Raw genomic sequence first — 26,379 nt, 5'->3', positions numbered from 1 at the left:
TGGGTTAAGAACTTTGCTTCAGCATGAGAACAGAAATCGTGCAGCAGCAGGCCCCATTAGCTAAAGTGGTGCTTCAGGTTAAGAACAGTTTCAGGTTAAGAACGGACCTCCGGAACGAATTAAGTACTTAACTCGAGGTACCACTGTATCTTAATTTTCATCATTTGAGGGGGGGAGTTCAAAATGAAAACCACCAAAAGGAAAGTTTCATTATGCAGGCTTAGAAAAAATATGCAGACTGTCACATTGTCATAGAAATATAAAGAAAGACATTTTTTAAATAGATATAGCTCAGAAAATAAACATTTATATATATGTAACAATTGAATTCACGCAAATTTTATTGGGATATTTCTTTTCTTTACAGAAAGGCATAAATGGGTAACATCAAAGTTGCAAAGTGGTATATTTAATAACATAGGGAGGGTCCTGCTGAATGAAGCCCATCTAGTCCAGCATCCTGTTCCACAGGACCAACCAGATGCCTTTGGGAAGCTGAGAAGCAGGACCTGAGCGTAACAGACTTCTCTCCGTTTGTGATACACAACAATAGGTTTTCAGAAGTGTACTGCATTGCTATTCCCTGAGGGCTTGCCTAAAAATAACAGTTTTTAGTACTTGTCCAAAACCACAGATTGTCGATGCACAATGCAATGCATCCATATGGAGTATATTCCACAAAATGCCATCAGGATAAATGCTGTCTTCCAAGTAGCTGCCGGGCAGACTTTAGGATCATGTGGCACTACTGAAGAGTTCAGTGTAATTTCATTACATGAGATAGACTCTAGATAATATTAGCCATCCTTATTTATTAGATTTCTTTTGCCTTGTTCCCTCCCAGTAAATGAAAGTTCATTCCTCTGTATGAAATAACTGATTCACTGTCTGAAAAAATCCAAAGCTTCTGATTCTGAGCTTCTTATAGGTGTCCAACTCTGGCACCCAACACCCAGCACCCAGGGGTAATTGCTGGGCCCTCAGCACTCTGGCAGGGCCCACTGATGTTGATGTCTGCCTTGGCCTCACCAGCACTGATGTCTGCTTTGGCTCTTCAGCCTGCCTGTTTACCTAGTAGTGGCTTTAATGGATGGTGTCTGGGAAGCCTTCTGCCATTTTAATTTCCCAGCATGCCCTGAAATAGCAATGGTTGGGCAGGCTTGTGGTTGATAGTGCTGGACTTTTGACATTACACTGTATTTATTATTATTATTATTATTATTATTATTATTATTATTATTATTATCTTTCCCAGAATGCGGAAAGGTGCAAATTGGAAACAGGGAAAGTGGAAATCACCTTCTTATTGTTGGGCTGGATTTCTCTTGCAAAGTAAGAATAAAACTGAACTGAATCAGGAATTGAACCTTCTTCCTTCCGAGTGTTGGACAAAACACCACTCCCTGTTAGTTTTTCTTTCACTTAAAAACAAACCCTGGGCCAAAGTTAAAGCAAAGAGTTGCCTTTCTAATTAAGCAGCATTCAGATATGGCCTTCGCTTTTGCTCACAGGTTGAGTGATGAACTTCAGTGAAAGCAGATGGCCACAATGGTATTAAAACCTAAAGACTTCATTTAGGCTTTTAATTGAAAACAATTGGACCCTGCTGGATGGTAATTACCTTGCCTGTTTGCAAATAACATCCCAGCACTTATACCTATGAAGGAAAAACCCCAGCAACAACCCTGAAACTGAGTTAATAAGAATGCCTTATCTGCATATTGTAAGCAAGGAGCATCAAAGACTGTTTCTGCTTTTAGACTCCCTAAGAATGCTTCCAGTGGTCAGCGCCATGAAAAAGAAACTGAACAGGAACAGGAAAGGAAAATTGAATTTTCCAATTTTTTAATGAAACAGCCTCCAACACACATAGGTGTGCCTACCTAACTTCTACTCAAGAGTCGACCGATTTGTAATTAAAGTTCGGCATGCCTATGAATTTCAGTAGGCCTATTCTGATTTTAGCTACATACAACCCCAGTCCCTCTCTCTCTGCCTCCATTTCTTTCTGAAAGTATAAACATAAATATAAAGATATAAATTGTTGAATCTCTCTCTCTCTCTCTCTCTCTCTCTCTCTCTCTCTCTCTCACACACACACACACACACACCCCAATGCAATATTCCAACATTTTCTCTCTCCCACCCTGAAATAATCCATTACAAACATTAAATATACCAGTTTTTATTTTTGAATGGTATGTACAGGAACCTAGACTGTACAAATAGACGGGAAGTTCATAGCTGCATTTCACTATGCTGTCATCTTCACTGATATAGTAATTTCCACTTCTCATTTTTAGATGGTGCAGCCTACTATTTGGTACATTTCAAGCTGGCTGTCACCAGAAATTTCAGCAAATGCTTCTGTAACCATTTATATATTATATGTTCAGCCTAATTCAGAAAATAAATCTGTGGCCATACCTAGCCATACAGTCAATATTTATTCAATTCTATTTTCATTTTCCTCTCCTAAATGCTCCTTCTGCTTTCCTCTCATTGCTGATATCCTAACCATCTCCTAGAAAAAACTACCCCTGAAATTGTTCCTTCCCTTCTATGTATGCGAGTTTTCTCTTTCTTTCCCCTAAACTAAGAATAAATATATAGACCTTCATCCCTATTACATATGATTTTCCTCCAAGTTGGCATAGACAGCTGGGAATAGTAGGTAATTTTTACAAAGAGAGGGGACAGGATTCTAGCATACTTAGAGATCACATCGAGGCTAGCCCAGCCCAACAATACAAACTACTCAAGTGCTCATTGCGATGGTGGCATCAGTGAAACATTGTGTGATTGAAGAACTGCTTCCTAGAATGCTTTGCAGTGATATGCAATCTGTATACGCAATGCAATCTGAAAGTGGCAGCCTAGCATCTTCTGTGGCAAGCTTGGGGCAAGGGTGGGCAGAAGGTCAATTGGGATCAATGGGTATTCCTCTTGTAGTAGATCAGTGAGGGTTCCTAACTCCCAACTGTTTAATAAAAGCAATAAGAAAATGACTTTCCCCCACCTATACTGCTGAGATGAAGAAAGCAAACTGGGAGTAAATGCCGAGAGCTCTGTTCAGTACTGAAAGTTTGCAGAGGAATCCTGTCCTTTAATTTTGTCGGCCTTTTGCACCATACTCTGATTGGTAGATCTATGGGTTCTTAGCTTAGGGATTGCCAAGGCAGTGAAACCCCCCCCCAACAAGATTTCAAAGATGAAAGCCAAGGAGATGGCCATATGAACAGAGAGGAAGCCTCTTCCAGCTTGTGACATCTAATTTGCAGCAATGGCTGCACTTCAGGTAGAAATTGAATAGGTGATGCTATACCCATTGTTGCATCTCCATGGAAGGAATAGTAAACACCTAATTTCTGCCTGGCATGCAGCAGTTTAGAAGTGCAAGAGGTTTACAAACAGAAACATGGTGACCCTACTTGCAGCCCTATTGAACACTTGCAATGTCTAAATTGGTCCTTGGCAGTCTTCTGGTCAATACCCCTATTCTGTAAGTTAACAAGTGTGTAATGGATACAAGCACTTGTGTTTCAGGGAATAAGTCAATCTTTAGCTGCCTAATACTGCATTCGCAGGTGCTTCCAGTGCAAGCAAAGACTCCCCAAACTGCCTCTCTCTTTTTTGGGGGGAGATAATTGCCATTTTCTTTGTGGCACTGCCATCCCTTTGGAGACAATTCTTGATAAGATCCTGCCTAGCAAATTTTCTGCATTAATACTTAGCTTCTACATGGTGGGAAGTGGCATATTGGCCAACGCATCCTGTGTATCTGTAGGTACAAAACTGCAAAGAACTGCATTTATTTTTATGCCTGGAACCTGTGACAAATAAGCAACTAGAAACTAGTTACATCTGAAAAGTAATGTGAGCAAGTGCCATTATTTTTAGCAGGTGGGTAATAACTACTCTCCACTGGTTCTATACGACATAATTGCACACTGTAATTGCTGCTTGTGGTGTATAGAAAACTATTTTAAAGGTATATGTAAGGCATAAGCTCTATTGATTTGTAGTACACAAAAGCAATAAACATCTGCTAGCTTTGATTAAAGCTGAAGTGAAGCTGAAGCTCTTAATCAATCTCTAAAGCTGCTCTGAATATATCACAAAGCGATACTGATTATTGCTATTATATGGCAAAGTAGGGCATCCAAGAAAGAATGGAAGGAAACGATTCTCTCCCTTCCTCTGGGAGCTATGGATTGTATAATGCTGTCTTTTATTCAGAAATCCACCTGGAGGGGTTACCACACAAGCTAAGATATGATGACAAACTGAGAATATGATGCTTTAAGGAAGGATATTATTCAAGGATTCTTCTTTAAGACTGGGCTGAAACGGGTAAGGGTGCTTTTCATGAACATTGGCTCCCCCTGTGAAAAATATCCCCAGTGGTTTTTTATTTGTGTGTGCAAAACTGTTGCTGGAGAGCAAGTGTGGTCCTTCTGCACATTCTGGTATTGGTGAAATTCTAGAACGGAACATCTTTGTAGCCCTGATTGGCTGCTGCCAGGTGTCCTTTACTGTTTTCCAAAAAAGCTCTTCTTCTGCCTAGGAAAGAAACTGATGTCATTATATAACTGGAATTGGTGATGTGATTACTTCATTGAGGACAAGCAAAGGCTAATGAGATGGAAATGAGGTGGCAGAAGGCTGAGGTCATAGAATGGATGGTACCATGTAAAAACAAACTTCCTAAAAGTTAAAAACAAACAAACAAACTTGCAGAACAACAAAATAGTTACACTAGAACCTTCCACAACAGATACTTTCAATATTGTAAAAATAATGAAATATATATATATATATATATATTATATGTAATTGCTTTAATTGAATTTATACATGCAGTTGTTTTAACTGTTTTTATATAGGCAATTGTTTTATATATGTTTTTACTGTATTGTGAAGTCGCGTTGAGATGCTTCAGAGGAAGTGATCCATAGATGAAATAATAACAATACTACAAATATGCTATGACACTACTTTAAAGAGTCATGGCTTCCCCCAAATAAGAGTGGTTACAAGGTTCCTATTCCCCTCAGAGCTACAGAGCTCAGAGTGATTTTAAAATCAATTCCCCCTCTCACGGAACCCTGGGGATTGTAGCTCTGTAAAGGAAGCCACAAATGCTAAGGTTGGGGTAAGATTTGGACTTGGACTTTGTTTAGGCCCCCCAAACCCATGGAACAAGCCAATACTTGTTCTTTCTATTCTTAGAACAGTCCCCATTTCTTTCTTTTCCTTTTTAAAAACTGCAGCAGTGTGTTAACCTCTGTGGCCCTGTCTTTGCTAAATGGGGAAATGTTGCAAAGCACCATTGTTAGTCTGGATTTGTGATCTATGGGTTAAGCTTTAAAAGAACTCTCTTCACTTGAAAAATCACATTACTGTGAGAAAACTGTTTACTTTCTATTGTTGCAAGTGACACTTAAGACTACTGTAAGTGAAAGAGATTAGAGAGAAAAATTGTCTCTATTTTCTTCTTCTTCCTTTACCTGGCTCTCCCATTAATGCTACATACAGAGATGAGTTCCGTCAGTTTCTCCATACAGCCCTTCACTCGGATTCTCAAAGGTTCCAGCGGATGAGACAAAATAGACCAGACACATCACTGTGATCCAAATCCTTCTGTGACTGGGGCTCTCCTTGGTGGATATGGCATGGGAAGCAGTGAAACAATATGAGCCACTTCTGCAATTGCAGCCAGTTGTCTACTCAGGCATATACCCTTGTGCAGTGCTAGAAAAAATAGGTGCTGGTACTCACCATGAAGTTGTTACAGTAAGTGACACAACAATAAAAAAGAGGTGCTGGTACTGCATACTCTTGAGTAACCCCCTAAAGAAAAACACTGCCCTTGTGGGATGGTGTGGTTAGTTAGACTTCACAAGTGCAACTGAATTTGGCTTTGGCTGAAATTTGTAATGTGAAGGCCTCAATGGACATGGAAATTTCTACCCTGCATTATGAATACACACACATAGCATGAGAGAAGGCCAAATGGTACACTGATTCCTTGTGTAACCACCCAAGGAGAGAGGATTTGATTCCTTAAACTGTGAACAGGGAAGAGCAGTGTATAGCTGCAGAACCCAACCTGCTTCAGAATCCTTCATTTTTCAATTTGAGTTAGATTCTTGAGTGCCCCTACGGTGGTGCTAATGGATGCTATGTGAAGACAAAGAGGGTTTCCTGGCCCTTGAGGCATTCTATAGACCTGGTGGCAATGTGGTGCTTGTGGATTCTATGGCATGCTTGAGATCTTTCCCTGGCACCCAGGAAGCCTCTGAGCCCCTACCTCACTGCCCCCTTGGTCATGAGGTAGTGAGGGTGGTTACTTAAAACATTCCTAGAGTGGAAGTTGGAAGAGTCTTTCTCTCTTTCTGACCCCTCTCTCTGAGTGGGCAGATCTGGGGGAAGGGGAATATAAATGACCAGAGGGTGTGATGTTCATAGTACCTATGAAAAACACACTCCAAATTCCCCATCTTGCAATTTGAACATGCTATTTCAGGTGCTACCTTCTGGAACCACAGAAAACAAATTTACTCCATTTATGCGGCATCCCTCCATATGGCTCTTGTTCTGCATCTCGGTGGTCTTTTCCCCTTTGAGCTAAACATTCACAGCTCTTTCCAAGAGAGACAGAAAGAAGCAGTTGATGCAAAGCAACATGGTATATATGCAGTGCATATGCCAGCCACTTGCTTTTCTTTGAAGTCCAGATTTTACTCAAGTGGGAAGCAAACTCAGCCTCTTGGCTGCCTTTGGGATTGATGAAGTGCTCTTACACCACTCTGGACTGCCATGTCCTATGGAGGCGCATTGCTACCAGGTCTATAGAATGTCTCAAGGGTCAGCAAACCCTCTTTGTCTTCCTGAGATTACTGGAATGAATGAAGTAGCTCAGCAAAAATGGGTTGGATTATAACACATGCATGGGCCTCCAAACAGTGAGAACCTGCCTGAGGTGCAGAATGCAACACTATCTCACTTTGTCACAGAAAGAGTTAAAAAGATATCCCTGTAGTCATAAAAATAAATAAAAACGGAGCTGACATTTAAGCCCAAGTGACAGATTTTCTCTCCAGCTCCCACACAGACAAGTGCCATAACCTATCATATTAAGCTGGGAGTGAGAAAGAACAGTAACAAAAGAAAGCAATATCGTTTTACTGGATTTGTTATGTCTACATTGTGCTGATCTACTGTGCTTGCACTCTCTTCAGACGTCGTGTACGGATGGGCTTGGTTCCTGGGAGCCTTTATGTGACGCGAAGCATTTTGTCCAAACCTGCTCTCTCCTCCAGTTTCCTTTGCAGATGGATAGTCCGAAGTGAATACGCACAAGAATCTTACTTAACAACTACATGATAAATTCTTTAGGTTGCATGCACTGCATCTTTCTCTTTCATCCCTTTTATGGCAATGCAGAGTGTTCAGTTTTCTTTGGACCCACCCACTTCTCTGTATCTTGCAGCCACCCATGAACACGACTGGAGGTTAGGCTGGAATTTCAGTTTAAGTAATGCTTTAATTACAGGATTAGTTCAAATTTTAATTGAGAATCATTTTGCAGAAAAATAGTAAGTTCTGTTTGAAATGTTCCTTTTTTTAAAGGGCACAATCCAGCCAGTTGCACCCCCTTGTTTTTAACAGGAGCGTTAAGCAAGTGCTTAAATTGTCTCTGTTGAAATCAATAGTTGAAAGCTATTCACTTTCGCTGGCTTGTGCCCATTGATTTTATGCAACAGTTTGAGCTAATCCTGTAATCTGTATATCAAAAAATGTGAAAATTCTGAAACATTTTCATTCTTACATGTCTAGCTTGGCATAAATACTGGTTTGAGTCAAAAGGCTGATGTCAACACATTCCTAAGTTTTGAAAAATTCAGTCGTCTTATTTGGCAGATTTTGTTGCTACTCTGTGCTGAGCAGCAACTCCCTCCCTAGCCTTGTAGCACTAGAAGACCTTGTGAAGCACCCTGAGATCATCAGATGAAGGGAACAACAACAACAATGCTTTTCTGATTCCAGAACTTGTCTCCATGTCCAGGCACTGCAGAGCTAATGGATCTGGGAAGGATCAGGGTGAATATTGAATCTGCTGAAGGAGGGACAATGCGGCAGAGTGTGGTATGAAGCCGACATCTTGCCGCATGGATATCATCAAAGTAGTTTCCTCAGCAATCATAGCTATAGGATATATCCACCTTGTTCATATATTTCAGGCTGCATTGTTACCATATGTAGAAAAGGGGTACCTTTTCCTCTGGCCATACTGAGCAGCAGGATGAAGCAACCTGCTTCAGGCACCACCATGGAGAGGGAACTAGGTGAAAGCACAAACTGGTGTCTCAATGGTGTTGCATTTTTTTTTTTGAAGTTTTGGCCCAGGGGAAGGGACTCATAATTTGGGCTCCATTGTAGGTAGCAGCAGCTCTGCCTTTAGCATATGCACCATCGGGGTGCAAAGATCTGCCAAGTGCCCCCAAATTTAATTTAGCCCCCAATTAACTTTTATTATGCTTACGCTTTATCTCTTGTTTACAAAAGAAGGGAGGAAAAAGAAATAAACTTTTTTATTTGCTCATTTATTCACAATACACTTACACTTAAGTGTACAACAACACCACCCTTCAACTTATAAGTATTGTTTAGGCACCTACTTAGGAGAAACACCAGTTGTGTCAAAGGTGCCACTGACCCCACTGCCGCACAGCAGCTCAATACATTACGTAACACAATATTTTGATGTAAGAGTTAATTTCAAGAGTTAATGACAAGCGCTGTAGTTGAGTCTATCAAGCGCCGCTGTTGTGAATAACAAGCGCTGCTGCTGGTGCGGCACTTCTTTCATAAATGAGTGCACAAAGTTGAAAGTCCTTTAGTGAAACAGTAGGGATACATTTTGGTAATGCAGTACCTAGATATATATGTATTTTGTTTTTCTAGCTTGATCAAAATTATTTATTATTTCATAACAGGTAGATAGTTAAGAGCTTAGGCGGCTTCAGCGGCAGGCGCCTTGTGCCCCCCAGAATTCGGTGCCCAGGTGCCCCGCACCCCTTGCACTCCTGGGTAAAGATGGCCCTGGGTAGCAGAATGCCTTTTGCTGACACTCTTTCCATGGATCTGCAACAGTACAGATACAGCCTAGCTACAGTAACTGTGCTATACAGTGGTACCTCAGGTTACAGACTCCGCTAACCCAGAAATAGTACCTCGGGTTACGAACTTTGCTTCAGGATGAGAACAGAAACTGCGCAGCGGTGGCGCAGCAGCAGCAGCGGGAGGCCCCATTAGCTAAAGTGGTACCTCAGGTTAAGAACAGTTTCAGCTTAAGAACGGACCTCCAGAACGAATTAAGTTCTTAACCCGAGGTACCACTATAATGTGTTTGGTGCTACTTTGCATCCTTCTTGGCTGTTTTTCCTTGGCTGGAATGGAGAAGGGGGCTCTGGGAATAAATGTGGCTACGATGGTGCTAAAGGCTACAGAGGATTATCTCTCAATGCAGAGACAGAGCCATGCGCAAAGGGCTGGTTTGGTGTGTGTTTTTAAGCGGTTATTGCACGGTTCGTGGTTGTCTGTTTCCACCTCTAGCAAAGTGAATATATGTGGCAAGGGCTGCTTAAATTATTCATGAAAAGCTTTGCAATCTTGAATCCTTTAATTCTTTCATGTCTGTAGTACAAAAGGAAATGCCAATGTTCCCTGCTTATAGATTTTGTAAAATAAAATCCCCCAGCAAAGCTTGGCAGGTGAAACAAAAATTAATTGTAAAGCATCAGTTACTATATCGCTCACCGAAATTAACAGTCCTGCCGCCGAAGCAAACCCATAGATTAGCTTCTCTGATCTCTTGAGCTTGGCAAGTTGCCTTCTAGGCTCTTTCTCAATGCTCTGGAGGTTGGAAGCCAAGTATGCAAGGGGATTCCTTGATGTCAGTGAAACAGCCCAACGCTCTTGCTCCAGGCAATGATGAGGAGTTAAGATAGCAGGCCGAAAGATGAGGCAAGCCCTATACCCACAGGATGGATTCTGTTTGCATTGTCAGTTCCTTGTTTTGGCCAGTGGATTTCCATTAAAAACGGCATTTGCTTTTCTTTTATTTTAATACCATCCCCCTGTGTTGTCCTTCCTTCAAAATTGTCAAGCGCTCTCTTCAAAAGCTCCATGTGTGTTGCTCACAGTCATTAGAGACTGGTCTTTTACAGCAAATGGGGCATTGCCCCACCATCCTCATTCTGATCTCAGTCAGCCTTCTCCTTTGTAAAGCACAGTTTAAGGTTGCAGTCCTAAATACATTCATCCAGGAGGAAGGCCCCTTGAACTCAGTGCAGCTCATTCTGAGTGGGATTGCATGGCACAATGGCTATATGCACATTTAGCTGAGGATAAGGCCCACTGAAGCCAACCAGACTCATGTCTGAGTAAGTATGCCCAGGCAAGGGGTTGGAGTTGGTGAGGCCTAGACACCTTCCTGCAAGTTGAAGCAAAGCTCCTTCCTGATATTGACTCTTCTCCCCTTCCTGAGCTGCGGGGCTCACCATGATCTCATTCAGCAGCCCCTGAAGAAGCCTTAAATAAAGCAAATCACACCAGAGACACCCTCTCAGTCACCACTGCCATGTATGTGTGCATGTGCAGGATCATATAGTTGTAGAGCTGGAAGGGACCCAAAGGGGATATTGAGTTAAACCCCCTGCAGGGGAGGAATCACAGCAAAAGAACCAGGTCTTATATTTATTGTATTTTAATTTTCTCTTATTGTCCATTGCCTTGGAGACCCATGGTCAGACAAAATGGCAGCATATAAACATTGCAAATAAAAAAGCAATACATTAGGAATCTGTTGAACATGCTGCTTTTGCTCTCTTTAACATGTTCCTAATTTTGATTCTCTGCCCTGAGCCGTTGAGGAAAAGATGGGTTAAAATATCCAAGTCAAATCCACCCTCCTGGGTTTTACTGTAGTGCTGCGTATATTTCCTTCCTTCCTTCCTTCCTTCCTTCCTTCCTTCCTTCCTTCCTTCCTTCCTTCCTTCTTTTTCTTTTTAAAGAACTTACTTTTTAAACATTTGGCCCAGATGTAAAAGAATAATACTAATACAACGCCCTCCGTGCATAAAGAATACATAACTTTGACATCCCTCCAGTTTGGAATACCACTGCCAGGCCTGGAGATGTGTTTCTGCTCCATGAATTATTGCGTGTTTGAGGCTGGAATGGCCTATGTGTGTGTTCCCTCTGCCAAGGCACAAACGCACATTTTTATCAAATTTGTCAGGTTAAACTCCTGTTCACAGCTAAAAGGCACCCGCAGTTGCAGTGCATTTGTGAGGATGAATGAGCCGGGAAGGAAAAAGGCTTTTGCTGTGTGGCTGCTATTTTAATGTGCAATTGAGCCCCTGAGATGCTCTGTTCTAGTTCAGTAGTTCTAAGAGGAGCAGTTCCCTAGGGGTCTTCAGTACCCAGATTAATTGAAATAACTCCAAGGGTTTTTCTTAATTCCTGATCCCTCCCCTGTGTTCCCTCTCTGTCTTGTTTTCGCACTCCGAAAACTGAATTTCATTTTCAATGGATAGGATGAAAAACACAATTCAAACTGAGTTACCATGAAGCTGAGAGGGCCACTCTGTTCTCCAAAACAAAATGCTCCGGCGGGTACAGAGAGGCCAAGCATATTTGGGACATTCATGAATGAAACCTGAATACAAACCATTTTGGAAAGTGGAAACTATTCCCCCCCTCCTTTTGACCTTCTCAGTTGGTTTGGAACTCCTTTGATCGTAATCCAATGCAGACATTTTTGGCCATGTGAGAACACGGCTTGGGATTTGTCAAGCTTGTGAGCATGTGCTGGAGCAGTTCTAATCTGTGTATATATTGTTGTTCCACCCTATGGATAATAATACACAAAGGAACCTCTTCTATAAATACCTCCAAACACAGTGGCAGGGATTAGTTTTCTCCATTCAACTCAACCTTTGGCTGAAACCCAAGCAGCACATCTCACGGCCCAGCTTCTTTGCGCTGGTCTCTGAAATACTTTTGCACACTTTTGCTGTTTTCTTGGTTGTGGTGGAAGCACCTTGGGATAGATGGACTAGAAGGTGATTGAGGCACAGGAAAAGGGCAGGAGTCAGCCATGGGTCGTTGCGCAAAGAAATCTAGTGTTTTGATCCTGTTGCTGCACCAGCTTCTGTGTGTCCTAATGGGGTGAGAGTGCTCTATAGAGAACGATAGGGAGAAACTGATAGACCATGCCTATCCTTAAGAGTGAGTATTCTCATCAAGGCAGGGAGGAACTACTCATTGTTAGCAAGGTCACTTAAATAACACAGATGGAGCCCAAAAAAGGTCTTGATAACACTTAACAGACAAATTGAACGAAAACATTGTATAATTTTAGAAGAACTGAGAGGCTTTCTCTTTCGTAGATCTTAGATCAGGCCTTGTACATAGCACAAGGACATTTGACCAATGATACAAAAGAAGATTCCCTCAGAACTACACAGCCATTCAGAAGACATGCTACCTCAGTGAAGGTCATGCCACTCTTCTTGGTTGTTAAGCAACAACTCCACCCTTCCCCCTCTTTAGATGACTTTAACACTAACGGAATTAGCCTTTAAGTTGCACACTGAATGATTCCTGCTGCTGCACTTCCAGCACTCCATACCTCCTAGGTTAGGGGGGTATTGCAGTGTTCTTAATACCAGTGCTATTAGATAGGACACCTGTTCAGATCATAGTAACTGTGTCCTCCTAGGGCTGAGTTTGGGGATGCCTGTCCTTGGGGATGCCATGGAGGATAGAAGGTAAGGAACGTGCCATCTGTAGCCACTGAGCCCTTCAACGACATTAAAGCTTTGAAGAATGAGAGAAATGGTCTTCCATTGGGACCACTTGCATGAGAAAAGTGCCAACATAATCCAGGCCACATAATATGGCAGATCTACATGTTACAGAGATGATTGAAAGGAGCAGAGAGAAGGATTTCAGGCCTAACAGATGCTTCTGGAAAGGAGGACCTGGGACTGGAAGCAGCTGATGGGGATGGGAAGCACCACATCTTCAAGAGGAGATGAGGAGACGCCAGCACTTTAAAAGGGGATTGGCCTTGAGAATCATTAGATGGGTTCAAAGAATCTGGTGCAGAAAGGTACAAAGGGGGATTTAAGAAGCTGTGTGATATTCTTTGCCTTGATAGATGTTGCAAACCCCTTTACTCTCCAATCGTCTCTGCCCACACAAACACTGCAATTTTTTGTGACTTGCTAGAATTTGTTAAAGTACAAAGTTTAGTACAGAGCACTCTAACACAAATCATCTTAATGAAGTGGAGGGGAGCCAATTTAACCTTTACATTTGGGTTTAATAATCTGAATGAATTAATGTGACTATATTCACTTTTAAAGTCATTTTTGAGATTAAAAGGCACTGCTAATTTTGGCCCAAACAGATTGATTCTGGAACACTGTAGTATCCTGGATTTCGACCTTGAAGGGAACTCAAAGGAGAAAAAATGTTTTAATTTATCCTCCACCTAGGTAAGCTAGAAGTACTATCAGAGTTCTAGCCAGGCCAAAACGCTTGAGGAGGGTGGGAAGCAGGGCCAGTGTGGCCAGGGGAGAGGGGAGTGGATTGAGGAAAACCACATGGAACAGATAGAGAGCCCTAGAAGTTTTCCTACACCTGCTCGAAGAGTTACTCCACACCCTCTCTCAGCAACGGTTACCCTTCAGATTACTCGACTGCTTCCCTCTTTGGTTCATCTGTCTCCAGCCTTCTTTCCTGCCGGAGTACCACCTGCCTGCTACCTGTTTGCCTTCTTTGGTACATGTGAGTTTTTGGACCTGAGCTCCTGATATGCTGTGACAACTAGATATTCTATGTTGTTTCCATGGTTAAGCATTTGCATAAAGGACTGACTTAATTGTGGTTCTATCATTTATCATGACTCTGTTTACTCCCTATTTCCTTTCATTATCCTTCTATGTACGGTTTGGATGAAACATCTGTAAAAAGTCAGGACTGATCTACCCGTTTGAACACACACATGTTGGGTTGGGCCAGGTTAAGCATACATGCTCTGTTTCCCAAAGCAACGATTCTTGGCGTTGTTAAATTCCTTTCCGAGGATTTGTGTTGACAAAAATGCTGGGTGGGGAAAAGGGAAAACAAAGTTGTTAGGACTGGAAAGCTTGTGCAACGCAGCACAAGGTGAGTCCCATGCTCAGGGTCATTAGGAAAGGGATTGAAAATAAAACTGCCCTAGTGCTTCTTCATACAGTGCATAGTTGAATAATGAAATTTGCTCATACAAGAAGCAGTGATGGCCACCAGCTTGTAATACTTTAAAAAGAGGATTAGACAGATTCATGGAGGATGTGGCTAATGACGGAAAATAAGGTAAAGGACCCCTGGACGGTTAAGTCCACTCAAAGGTGATGATGGGGTTGCAGAACTCATCTTGCTTTCAGGGCAAAGGAGCTGGCGTTTGTCCACAGACAGCTTTCCAGGTCATGTGGCCTGCATGACTAAACCGCTTCTGCCACAACAAAACACCTTGACAGATGCCAGAGCACATGAAAATGCTGTTTACCTCCCCGCCACAGCAATACCTATTTATCGACTTGCACTGGCATGCTTTCGAACTGGTAGGTTGGCAGGAGCTGGGGCAGAGCAACGGGAGCTCACTCTGTTACGAGGATTCAAACTGCCAACCTTCCGATCAGCAAGCCCAAGAGGCTCAGTGGTTTAGACCACAGTGCCACCCTCGTCCCTAACAACAGCAAATAGCTATGCTCTACTTGCCATGTTGGAGGCAGTATACCTCTGAATATTCCTGGGAACTGCAGGAGGGGGGAGTGCTGATACACTCATGTCTATCTTGCAGGCTTCCCATAGGCTTCCCATAGTCAGTCACTGTGAGAACAGGATGCTAGACTAGAGGAGCCTTTTCTCGATTCAGCAGGGTTTTTCTTATTTTCTTCTTCTGATTTTGATAATTTATGACTTTTTAATCTGCTTTTTCATTTTAAAAGGCTACTGATAGAAAAGAATGATTTTTTTTTAAAAAAACAAGAAGTCTCTTTTTATGGAAGATACACAGGAGTGGATTGACTGTACTGTACAATGTGGGGAGCTCCTTTCTAAGCCTAGAATCTTCACATTCAGGACAAATCCCTAACTCACTGATGGTTTGAGACCCATTGGGTACCCTTCACCTGGTTTAGTCAGCCAGTCAAGGCCATTTCCCAGGGTCTGGCCACTGTCCCATGCTTACAACTTCAAGGAGTCACAGGTGAGAGCTCAGTGCAGAGTGGGGACCAAAGGTGGGCAAACTACCCCAGAAGGAGTACAACATGCCCCCCACCAGAGGTACTACCCCTCCCCTAACATTGCATGCAATCAATTATGATTATGACATTGGTAATATCAAAGGGATTTATGAATACTTTGTGACAGGAAATTAACAATAGCTGGTTTCGGCATTGAAACGTGTGTGAAGGGGGCGAGAAGGGATGGGCAAGTCTGTCAACACAACATGAAGAAAGTTAGGAAAGACCAAAGTTCATCTGGTCCTACCTCCTGTCCAAATGCAAAACCAAATCCCCTGTCAAAAATCCCCATTGTCCTCACTTGAATAAATGCAACAGCCTTTCTGTGGGACAAACTCTCCATTCGCTTTTCTTTCAGTTAGTCCCACCCTTTACAAAGTTGCTATTTCAAGTCTGAAGCTGGTAGGCAAAGTGGGCTGTGTGCTTTCCTGCACACTTTTCACAGTCCAGCTGGGAGTGCTCTTTGGATTTCCTTCCTTTGCAGATTTTTCCTGCTTTCTTTCCCTTTCTTTGAGGCCAGGGGCAGGGGAGCTGTTTCCCCACACAGACACTGCATCTCTTTCATTTATTTTGGCTCCTGCGTCACGGTGAGCCTTGACAGATGCTCATCTGCTGAATGTGTTTGCTAGGAAATAGCAAAAGGGACTGATTAAAAGTAACAAATTACCGACGTTTGCTACTGAAAGGGATACTGACAGAACACTGATATTACAGAAATGCAGAAATACATTCAGAAGGAGAGATCGGTTTTGGAATTGGGATAGGAGGAAATACTGCTAGTTCCAAGACCCCCTAATTGTCATTTGCTACAGGGCCTGAATGGAATCTAAAGCAGTTGTAGATGTTGATTTTGCATGAGAACTGAGATGCAACAGTATGCTGTGTTTGAACTGCTCGTCTGTTCTGTGTTGGGGGGCTGTGTATGCCACAAATGTGGCCCAGGAATCAGATTCCTGGGAAATATTTGGAGCGTATGGAGTGAGGAAGAAGGATGCAGCTGTGTAAACTCAAGAGCCCACCTCTATACAAAGTAAACAAGCAAATTCTCAACCCTGCTCAGACCCTGAAATCTTCAGATATCGTCCTATTAAAGTGTCAGATTCCTAAACTACTGGTCACAAGGCTCTTGTAGGAAGTTCATGAGCACCAGATTCTAAGAAGGAAATATAAGCAGCAGACCCTATTTAGGAAGGGGCTGCTCAGTTAACAACGCAAGAACCACCCTCCAGAGGCTCATCTCGTCCAACATGCTATTCAACCCAATGACAATGTGAAGCCCACAAACATGACCCGTGTGCATCAGCACTCTCCCCAGCTGCTGGTATTCAGCAGCATATTGCCTCTATCAGCATGGGTACACCATAGCCTTATCTTCCATGAATCTGTCTAATCCTAGCAGGGGAAATACCATGCTCATGATGGTGGTTTTCTCAGGCAGTTTTTCTCTGCAATTTTCCCCAAATGCATAATTTGCATAGTCTTCTTTTAAAGCCAGCCATGCCAGTGGCCATCACTACCTGTTTCCTGGCAAGATTATGGGGATGATGTACAAAGGTGGTTAGGTCTAATCTAACAGAGTGCCATGGACAGCACGAGGGTATATATTATTCCAAATGAGAATCTTCACACAGTGATCTACATGCATGTTCAGACTCTTGAAAAGTGTTCCCTTTTAATAACTTTTCACTTTCCTCCTTACCTTAAAAGAACAGGAAAAATACAGTGTGTATTTAGCCAAGGATGATTGAAATGGTGAGCCTGCTGTAGAGCTATATTCATCCTTTTTTTGGCCAGACACATGTCCTTACCCAGACAATTGAACTTAGAAGCCACTTCTTCCTGTTTCCAGCAGAAGATGACTCTGCTAACTTGTCCCATGTGACAATCATGATGTCACGCACTTGCCCATCTAAGGCTGTGTTCCAAGTTACAAAAAACAAAACAACCTCATGCAGATTGGCTTCTCCTCCTTTTTAAAGTGCCAAATGAATATTAAACTGAATGAATATGTCAAGCAACTGACTGTTGTTGTCTTTAAAGCAGAAAGCCTTTCTGAAGTAGGGTGAGAGGAAGCTAAGAGAGTGTGGAAATCAGCAGCATGAACTAGCATGTATTTGTGTCATTAGATGGATAAAAGCAGGGAGAAGCAGGAAAAAATATCTGCACTATGTCTATACACACTCATATATAGAGAGAGGGGGGATCTATTACGTGTTCCTATCTCATGTTCAAAAGTGAATTACATGAATTATTATTTATTCTGTTTTCATTTATATGCTATGGTTTATTATTTCACTGAAACTTGTGAGAAGTCCCCACCTTCAGGCCATAAAGTGGGCCCTTTAAGATACTCAAGTGCTCCAAAAGGCGAGGGCAGGGGAGTCTAAAAGAGATGGATTAAGCAGAAACTTAAAAGGCCTCAGTGCACTTCCATCCCTTGTCAGAGCAAGCTGTTCACTAGGAGACTTCCTTGACACTTCGACAACTGGCCTGCCTTGCCCTGTGGATGGTTCTATGGGAATAGAATGAAACATCTTCTGTAGAAAGGATGAACAATTGCTGTTCCTCATTTTAAACACCGTTCAGAAACTTTTCGTTAAGTCAGTATTTCCATTTTCTCTCCAGATTTATCTTGGAGACCCTTGCTCACTCCTGAATCCGTTCCAGTTTGTCAACATTCTGTTTCAAATATGGTGCCCAGAAGTAAACACAGTACAAGGTTTGTTTTCGAGAAGGAAGAGTGGGGAAAGCAGACACAAAACACAACCTGATATATATCTGAACTCCTTATGTTTTTATTGGGATTTTCTTGGGGTGAACCCTATTAGATGCATCACTAGTCTAGAAATTTGCCTTTGCCAATAAGACCATCTGTTCTATTCACAGAGCTTGAAATCTCTGGAGTGTTTCTCACAGCCTCATAAACGAACAGCCCTTTTTACAGTCACAGTCTTCTGCGTCAACTCTGTGAACAATGGGAGAGTACCCAGGAGGTCCCTGCAGGAAGCAGAACTTCCCTTGTATAATTAACTGGGTGGGAGGCTGGGGAATGGAGATAGTACATGAGACACATCAGACAAACTGCTGAAACAATAAACAAACAAATGAGCAAGTCCCATTTCCTCTTCAGGAACTGTTGTTCCCATTGCTTCCTTATTCCAGGGCCTCCAATTGCATCCCCCACCCCCCAAAAAAAAATCCTCCTTTGCTTACAGCAAGTGTTTTAACCCCTCATGGGCACTGCCTTTGAATGAACTGGCCCAGCCTAAATTTAGCCACAGGCTTCAGCTTTTCCAGCAGGCAGAGGTGAAGTTTGGCACATTTGAAAGTCACATTTTTCACTGCTTATTGCTGTATTAAAATAACAGAGTTCAGAAGCACAGAGGGACATAAGGCTAGATACTCCGAGGCACTTATGCAAGGCAGAACTATTCATCTGCCAGCCCCTCACCCCATCAAACAACACAGTCCAGACTTCAGTTTGTCACAGGCAGGGAACAGGTGCAAACATGCAAAATCCAAATGAATCAAGAAAGAGTTACAACAAGTGGAAGGTAGCCCCTGCTAGCCAACCTGTTTTAGCAATGAAATTCTTTTCCTGTCTCACCGATGGCAATCAGTCTGAGCCAAAGGGTGAACAAAATATCACCGAGGCGCCTCCCTTTACTTTTCTTACAAATTGTCAGAACATAAGATGAGTGCTGGTTTTGACTTATAAAGCCTTAAACAGCTCAGGACCGTGGTATCTCAAGGACCGCCTCTTTCCATATGAACCTACCTGGACCCTGAGATCATCTACTGAGGCCCTTCTTCGTGTGCCTCCTCCTCGAGAGGTCCGGAGGGTGGCAACACGAGAACAGGCCTTCTCTGCAGTGGCTCCCCGTCTATGGAATGCTCTCCCTAGGGAAGTTCACCTGGCACCTTCATTATATACCTTTAGGCGCCAGGCGAAAACCTTCCTTTTTAACCAGGCCTTTGGTTGATCCAGTTTACATCCTATGCTCTTTTAAAATGTGCTGCAGGTTGCTGTTGGGTTGCTGTTTTTATTTTTATTATGTATTTTGTGGTTTTATATCTTGATTTTATTCTGTGAACCACCATGAGACCCCTGAGTATAGGGTGGTATATAAATTCAATAATAATAATAATAATAATAATAATAATAATAATAATAAGCCTGTTGGATCAGGCCAATGGGCCATCTAGTTCAGCATTCTGACCAGTGGCTGCCCAGAAGCCTGTGGGAAGCCTGCAAGATGGACATGAGTCCAACAGCACTCTCCCTACCTGTGATTCCAAGATACCAATATTCAGATAGTCATTGTGGCTAGCAGCCATGGGGAGGGGGTTGGACTGGAGAAGGGGTGTGGGGTGACATTTGACCCCTGGATGCCAATGGTGAACGCAGTCCTCTGACCAAAGAAGATTAGCCACTCCTAGGCTGCTTCTCCACTTACAATCAACCTGCACAATCATATCAACTCAAACATTACTAAACACAATAAGCTCCCTGTGGCCTCCTTGCAAAGGAAACCACACCTCAGCATCCCTGGAATCTCTCCGTGCTCAGAGAAGTGGAATGATTGTAAATGGCACACAACCTTTCATTAAGTAGGAAGAGAAACATATGTGTGAAAATTGGTGTGGGGCTAATCCATCTGCCCACCAAGAGCCCTGCCGGCCTGGGCACTTACCTTGTCATGGCTGACCTTGCAGGGGAGGAATTGAAGCCAGCTGTGGCCAATTTGAAGCACCTGGGTAGACCGATTTAAAAGGATGCTGCTGCTGAATCAATCCTCTTAGTTGTATGATTTGTGAGGTTCTGGCGCTCAGTTCTGTTTGCTGCCTGTATGTTTTTAAAGCAATGGTGGGTGTAGTAGTTGGTCTGAGTAGCTGGGTGTTTATAGCTGAGGGGGGAGATCCAGATGAGCTGGAATATTGATGAGGTAAAGTTGTTGGTGCGTTTCTTCTCCGGATAGAGGCTTTGAGGGCTGCATGTGCTCTGGGCCTGAGGTTCCCCATCGCTGTTGTAGCAGCAAAGCACTGGAATGATCTGTGTGGGTTGTGTTACGTGAAACAAGCATTACAATGGTTGCTCCAGCTGATGGCTTATTTGTTATTACTTTAAATACACTCTGTTGGCATTAAGCACAGCAAGAACTCTAGTAAAATTGGAATGGTGACATTTAAAAATGAAGGCTCTCAAATAGGCTTTTAATCTCTTTCTAATAAGAAAGTTATCTGCTAAACACCAAGTTTAACAGTCATGTAATAAGTCCATATCTATAATATGGCTAATCATGGGTGGGATATGCCTTAATGCTTGGTGTTTAATTAACCTATAAAGCACGTCCTCTTCTTTTTTTGCTCCATCTAAATTACTCTTGTAGCTCTACAACTATTTAAAGTCTCTGAAAGTGTTCTTAGTTAAATATTTTTGCCAACTGTCTGCATTACGCTGCTGGAAAAAGAGGGGGAAAGATTCCTGGATATTTTTGAGGAGAGGTTTAATAGGTATGGGCAAATCTTGAACAGGACTGTCTTCTCTTGGGGAAGGATTCCCCAAAATTCAGAAATGGCCACTACCAATTCTGGAAGAAATCTTCTCCATAAAAATGCCAGTTTGCAAATGTACACACAATCCCAGTTAAAAATCTATTTAACCCCTACCACCACACAGGGGCGGATGAAGGCATCGTGACACCCGGGGTGGGGCATTGCTATGTAGGGCGCATGTGTGGCGTCACTACGTATGACACACGTGCTGTATGTTGTGATGCTGCACATGCGCTGTACATAGCGCTTTGCCGGCGCCACCGCTTCAGCACCATATGGACCCTTCCGGGATCCCTCCATCAACGCTACAGCCGTGAATGGAGGATCCTCTACATGTGGCTGTAGCAGTGATGGAGGCATCACCTGTCCGTACGGCGTTCAAGCGGCACTGACAGCAAACTGCTATGTACAGCGTCATTACGTACAGCGCATGTGTGTGACGCTGCACATGCGCTGTACAGAGTGGTTTGCCGCCGGCGCCTGGATCCTCCACATGCGGCTGCACAATGGCTGCTTGCGCCCCTACGAGCCCCCGCAGGGTGCCTTTTAACCCCCCAGACATGGCACCGGGGGCACGCTGCCCCCCGCCCCCCATTGCGACACCACTGCCACCGCATTAATATTGTAATATCCAGCATTCATGTCAAAACTGATATTCTGGGTGGTAGAATGTGTCTCACTCCCATTGTGCTAGCAGTAATCCTTTCACCAACAGTGCCCTGGCTTAGTGCTAGATTGGATCCATCTATTCTGTTCTTTCTCTGAGGGGTGTGAGGCTCTTTCCTTTTACACTGATATTTTTTCTTTCTCGTGAAGTTAAATGTAAAAAGCAAAACAAAACAAACTCTGCTCAGTATCCCTGTGGACTACCTATTCCCTTAGTCTCTTGGTTTTAGTCTAGTAAAGAATTGTGTTACATCTAGGTAACAGATGACAGAGAAAAAAAATGCATCTCTATTTTTAACTTTCTCAAGAATAGGTTCCTCTTGTCTTTTAGGGATTTTGTTTATGAAGTAGCATATAAATATATTCATTTATTGTATGTTGATATGACTTATTACTTGATTTTCCAGTTTTAAAAACCCCAGTGATTTTTTAAAAAATACACATATGTACTTAAACCAACATGAGGATAACAGTCACAGCATAACCAGGTGTAAAGAAAAGTAACTGAAATTTAGAGAAGGCATATTTGCTGGGGACGTGAGTCATAACCTTTTCTGTGGTGGCCTCCCATTTGCGGAATGGCCTCTCCTTACAGGTATGTTGGGTGCCAACATTATTATGAAGACATACCTCCATAATCAGACTTTTAGAATCATAGAATCATAGAATCATAGAATCATAGAATCATAGAGTTGGAAGAGACCACAAGGGCCATCGAGTCCAACCCCCTGCCAAGCAGGAAACACCATCAGAGCACTCCTGACATATGGTTGTCAAGCCTCTGCTTAAAGACCTCCAAAGTAGGAGACTCCACCACACTCCTTGGCAGCAAATTCCACTGTCGAACAGCTCTTACTGTCAGGAAGTTCTTCCTAATGTTTAGGTGGAATCTTCTTTCTTGTAGTTTGGAGCCATTGCTCCGTGTCCGCTTCTCTGGAGCAGCAGAAAACAACCTTTCTCCCTCCTCTATGTGACATCCTTTTATATATTTGAACATGGCTATCATATCACCCCTTAACCTCCTCTTCTCCAGGCTAAACATGCCCAGCTCCCTTAGCCGTTCCTCATAAGGCATCGTTTCCAGGCCTTTGACCATTTTGGTTGCCCTCCTCTGGACACGTTCCAGTTTGTCAGTGTCCTTCTTGAATTGTGGTGCCCAGAACTGGACACAGTACTCCAGGTGTGGTCTGACCAGAGCAGAATACAGTGGCACTATTACTTCCCTTGATCTAGATGCTATACTCCTATTGATGCAGCCCAGAATTGCATTGGCTTTTTTAGCTGCCGCGTCACACTGTTGGCTCATGTCAAGTTTGTGGTCAACCAAGACTCCTAGATCCTTTTCACATGTACTGCTCTCAAGCCAGGTGTCACCCATCTTGTATTTGTGCCTCTCATTTTTTTTGCCCAAGTGCAATACTTTACATTTCTCTCCTTTTAAGGTATTTAATGACTGTTTTAGCCTTCTGTGTGACTGTTTTTGTTACCTTTGCTAGTGTGTTCAATTTTTTAAAAAATAAATTATTATATAGCTTCACACAGAGAGTGAGACCCCACTTTAGTCACACTCAGCACACCCACTGAATTCCACCATTTCTGCATATTCGTCTTGTAATTTGTATTGTTCTTGAACACAATTTAATAATTCTTGTCTGCTCCCAGAATTTTTGTAATAGTTCTTCCTTAGATGGGCTTGTGATTACCTTCTCACATTTTTCAAATAAAATCCTTGTAAAAGTAGGAGCATACAGAACTGCCCCCAGTCAGAATATGGCTGCAATATAGTTTAAGTGCATATAACTGGCTCTGACTCCAGCTTTATTTCATATATTTCTCCAATGAATGCCAGTTGGTTTGGTTTTACTCTTTTTCTTTGGTAAGTTATTTGCTACTGTACCCTACCCTGACCTACAAGTCAATGAAGGGCAGGCCATACATGTTTTAATTTTTATAATAAAAAAACCCCATACAAAATGTTGTTACTTATTGGTGGACAGATCCTATCTGGAGTACTGAAATAAACAGGCATCCCTATCAATCTGGTTGGGCAGGAAAGGTAAATAGGGAAATGAGAGAAGTAAAGTATCGGCTCTGCATGCAGAAAATCCCAGGTTCAGTCTCTGACTTCTCCAGGTATGGCTGAGAAAGTTCACCATCTGAAACTCAGAGGAGCCATTGCTAGTCAATGTAGACCACACTGAACTAGACAGAGCAATGATCTAAGTATCTGGCAGGCTATTATATTCCTATGAGGAGCAGTGAAGTAGCATGGCCCCGTTGCTCCCAGTCTATACCGGTAGGTGCCATCAGCGAGCAGGTCCGATTCACATAGGTCGTGGCAATCTGCATTGCATATCCCTTGCAAAATCACACAGTGGCAATCTGTAGCCTAAGGTGAGCGCTGGGAAATGACAGAGAGCCAAGCAAACAAATGTGTCAAAGGCTGGCTAAGCATGAACGAAGTGAGAGATGCTGCTGTGAACAGCCTTAACATTTCCTGAGAGTCTAGGTGAATAGAGGAGGACAGTCCTGGGATGCTGTACAGACTAATAATGAAAACTGGTTATAGAGATTATGCAGCGCGATAGAAAACTTGCCACAATTGTACATTATCATAGAAATGAAAAAAGATCCACTATCTCCTTCTTCAAACACTGCTGAATGCCCTTTAGTTCCGTGCGGATCCCTGAAGCCACGGCAGCCTCAAATAACAGCAGTGTCTGCTGCACAATTAGTTCTGACAGGTGGGCCTTTCCAACAGCCTGCTGCCAGTTGCGGAGGAATTGGACTCCCAGGAGGAAAAGGCATGGAGTCAGGGAGGGACAGCAAATCCTTGAGGTCTCTGGTGATGGGCATCTGTTCTGTGTTTACAGGCCTGCTTCCTCCAGGGCTGCAGGTAAGTGCTCACAGGGAGCTAGCCGAGCCTCTCGCTTGCCCCGTGGGGAAGAGTGTCTTATCACAATCAGAGAGGAATGTTGCTGTCAGGCAGGTTTTTCTACATCTCCTTCTGATCTCTTTTGGCAGGTCTGTGTGCAATTGAGAGCGCTTGACCTCGTGCTGAGTTCTAGCCTGTCACAAAACATGCGCTTCCACAACATGAACTTGATTATAAGAAGAAGAAAGGTGAGGTCTCCAGTTTTCTCCTTCAACTAACTGGAACAGTCAGTAACAGTAGCCTTAAAGATCCCACCTGGGTCTGAAGGCAAGGTTCACTACCCCCAAATGCAAGCTGTCCATTATCAGTGGCAGACTTTCAGTAGCACCCTGGGCAAGGCCAAAACCGGCAACCCCCCTGCCCCTCACCTTCCATTGTTTGTCATTGGTGCAGTGCAGTTGCAGTTTAGTACCCAGTGCGAGCAAATTGGTTGCACCCCTCTAAATCCACCTCTGCTATGATCATGCATATGTTGGGTGGTCATATTATGTACATGGTGTAGCCAGTTTCAAGGTAGCTGAACTCACATATTCCATTAATGTAGCTACAGTGGTACCTCGGATTACGTACTTAATTTGTTCCGGAGGTCCGTTCTCAACCTGAAACTGTTCTTCACCTGAAGCACCACTTTAGCTAATGAGGCCTTCCGCTGCCGCCGCACCACCAGACAACGATTTCTGTTCTCATCCTGAAGCAAAGTTCTTAACCCGAGGTACTATTTCTGGGTTGGCGGAGTCTGTAACCTGAAGCATATGGAACCTGAAGCGTATGTAACCCGAGGTCCCACTGTACTTTGAATGTGGATGTGCATGAATGGCACGGGCGTTTCACAAAGCACGGCCACAAGCATAACAGGAGGACTTCAGTGCTGCGATCTTCTGATTCAGTGCAAGCATTTTGCCTAGCCATTTAGAACAAGCCCAGTCTCCTGGGGTTTCTCCCGTAGCCAATTTTGGGGTATGTGTTGGGAGAAAGCTCCATTGCACCAGCTCCTTGTGTAGTGCTTCTGATGACAGGACTAATTAGTTGAAGCTACCCAATGACAACAGGGACGCGCGTGGCGCTGTGGGTAAAAGCCTCAGTGACTAGGGCTTGCCGATCGAAAGGTTGGTGGTTCGAATCCCCGCGGCGGGGTGCGCTCCCATTGTTCGGTCCCAGCGCCTGCCAACCTAGCAGTTTGAAAGCACCCCCGGGTGCAAGTATAGTGGTGCCTCGCAAGACGAAAAGAATCCGTTCTGTGATTCTCTTCGTCTAGCGGTTTTTCCGTCTTGCGAAGCAAGCCCATTGAAGGATTAGCGGATTAGCGCTATTAGCGGCTTTTAGTGGCTTATCTGCTGATCGGATCAGCTGATAAGCGGCTTAGCGGCTTAGAAAAAAACGGGGGGGAAACCCAGCAGGAACTCGCAAGACATTGTCATCTTGCGAAGCAAGCCCATAGGAAATTCGTTTTGCGAAGCACCTCCAAAATGGAAAACTCTTTCGTCTAGCGAGTTTTCCGTCTTGCGAGGCATTCGTCTTGCGGGGCACCACTGTAGATAAATAGGGACTGGCTTACTGGCGGGAAGGTAAATGGCGTTTCCGTGTGCTGCACTGGCTCGCCAGATGCAGCGTTGTCACGTGGCCACGTGACCCGGAAAGTGTCTCCGGACAGCGCTGGCCCCTGGCCTCTTGAGTGAGATGGGAGCACAACCCTAGAGTCTGTCAAGACTGGCCCGTACGGGCAGGGGTACCTTTACCGTTACCTTTACCTTTACCCAATGACAACACTAGTATGTGGCAGCTCAAGCCCATCCAATAGACAGGCTGAATACGGACAACTATTTCATTGTTTTGTGTTCAAAAAAGACCAACAGC

The 26,379-nt window shown here is 43.4% G+C and overlaps 1 long non-coding RNA gene across 1 annotated transcript in view; it reads left to right on the top strand.

Annotated features, from left to right (window-relative positions):
* LOC309528142 overlaps positions 1-24,370 on the top strand; it is a 30,768-nt gene extending 6,398 nt beyond the window's left edge. Inside the window, exons 2-3 of the long non-coding RNA XR_014217565.1 lie at positions 17,994-18,087; positions 24,352-24,370. This is a non-coding gene — a long non-coding RNA (uncharacterized lncRNA). The remainder of the gene's footprint in view (positions 1-17,993; positions 18,088-24,351) is intronic.
* The last annotated feature ends 2,009 nt before the right edge of the window (positions 24,371-26,379 follow it).

The sequence above is a fragment of the Podarcis vaucheri genome, assembly GCF_965113315.1.
Source record: "Podarcis vaucheri genome assembly, chromosome: 3".
NCBI lineage: Eukaryota > Metazoa > Chordata > Lepidosauria > Squamata > Lacertidae > Podarcis > Podarcis vaucheri.
The sequence above is the reverse complement of the archived record's forward strand: the minus strand, read 5'-3'. Positions and strand labels throughout refer to the sequence as shown.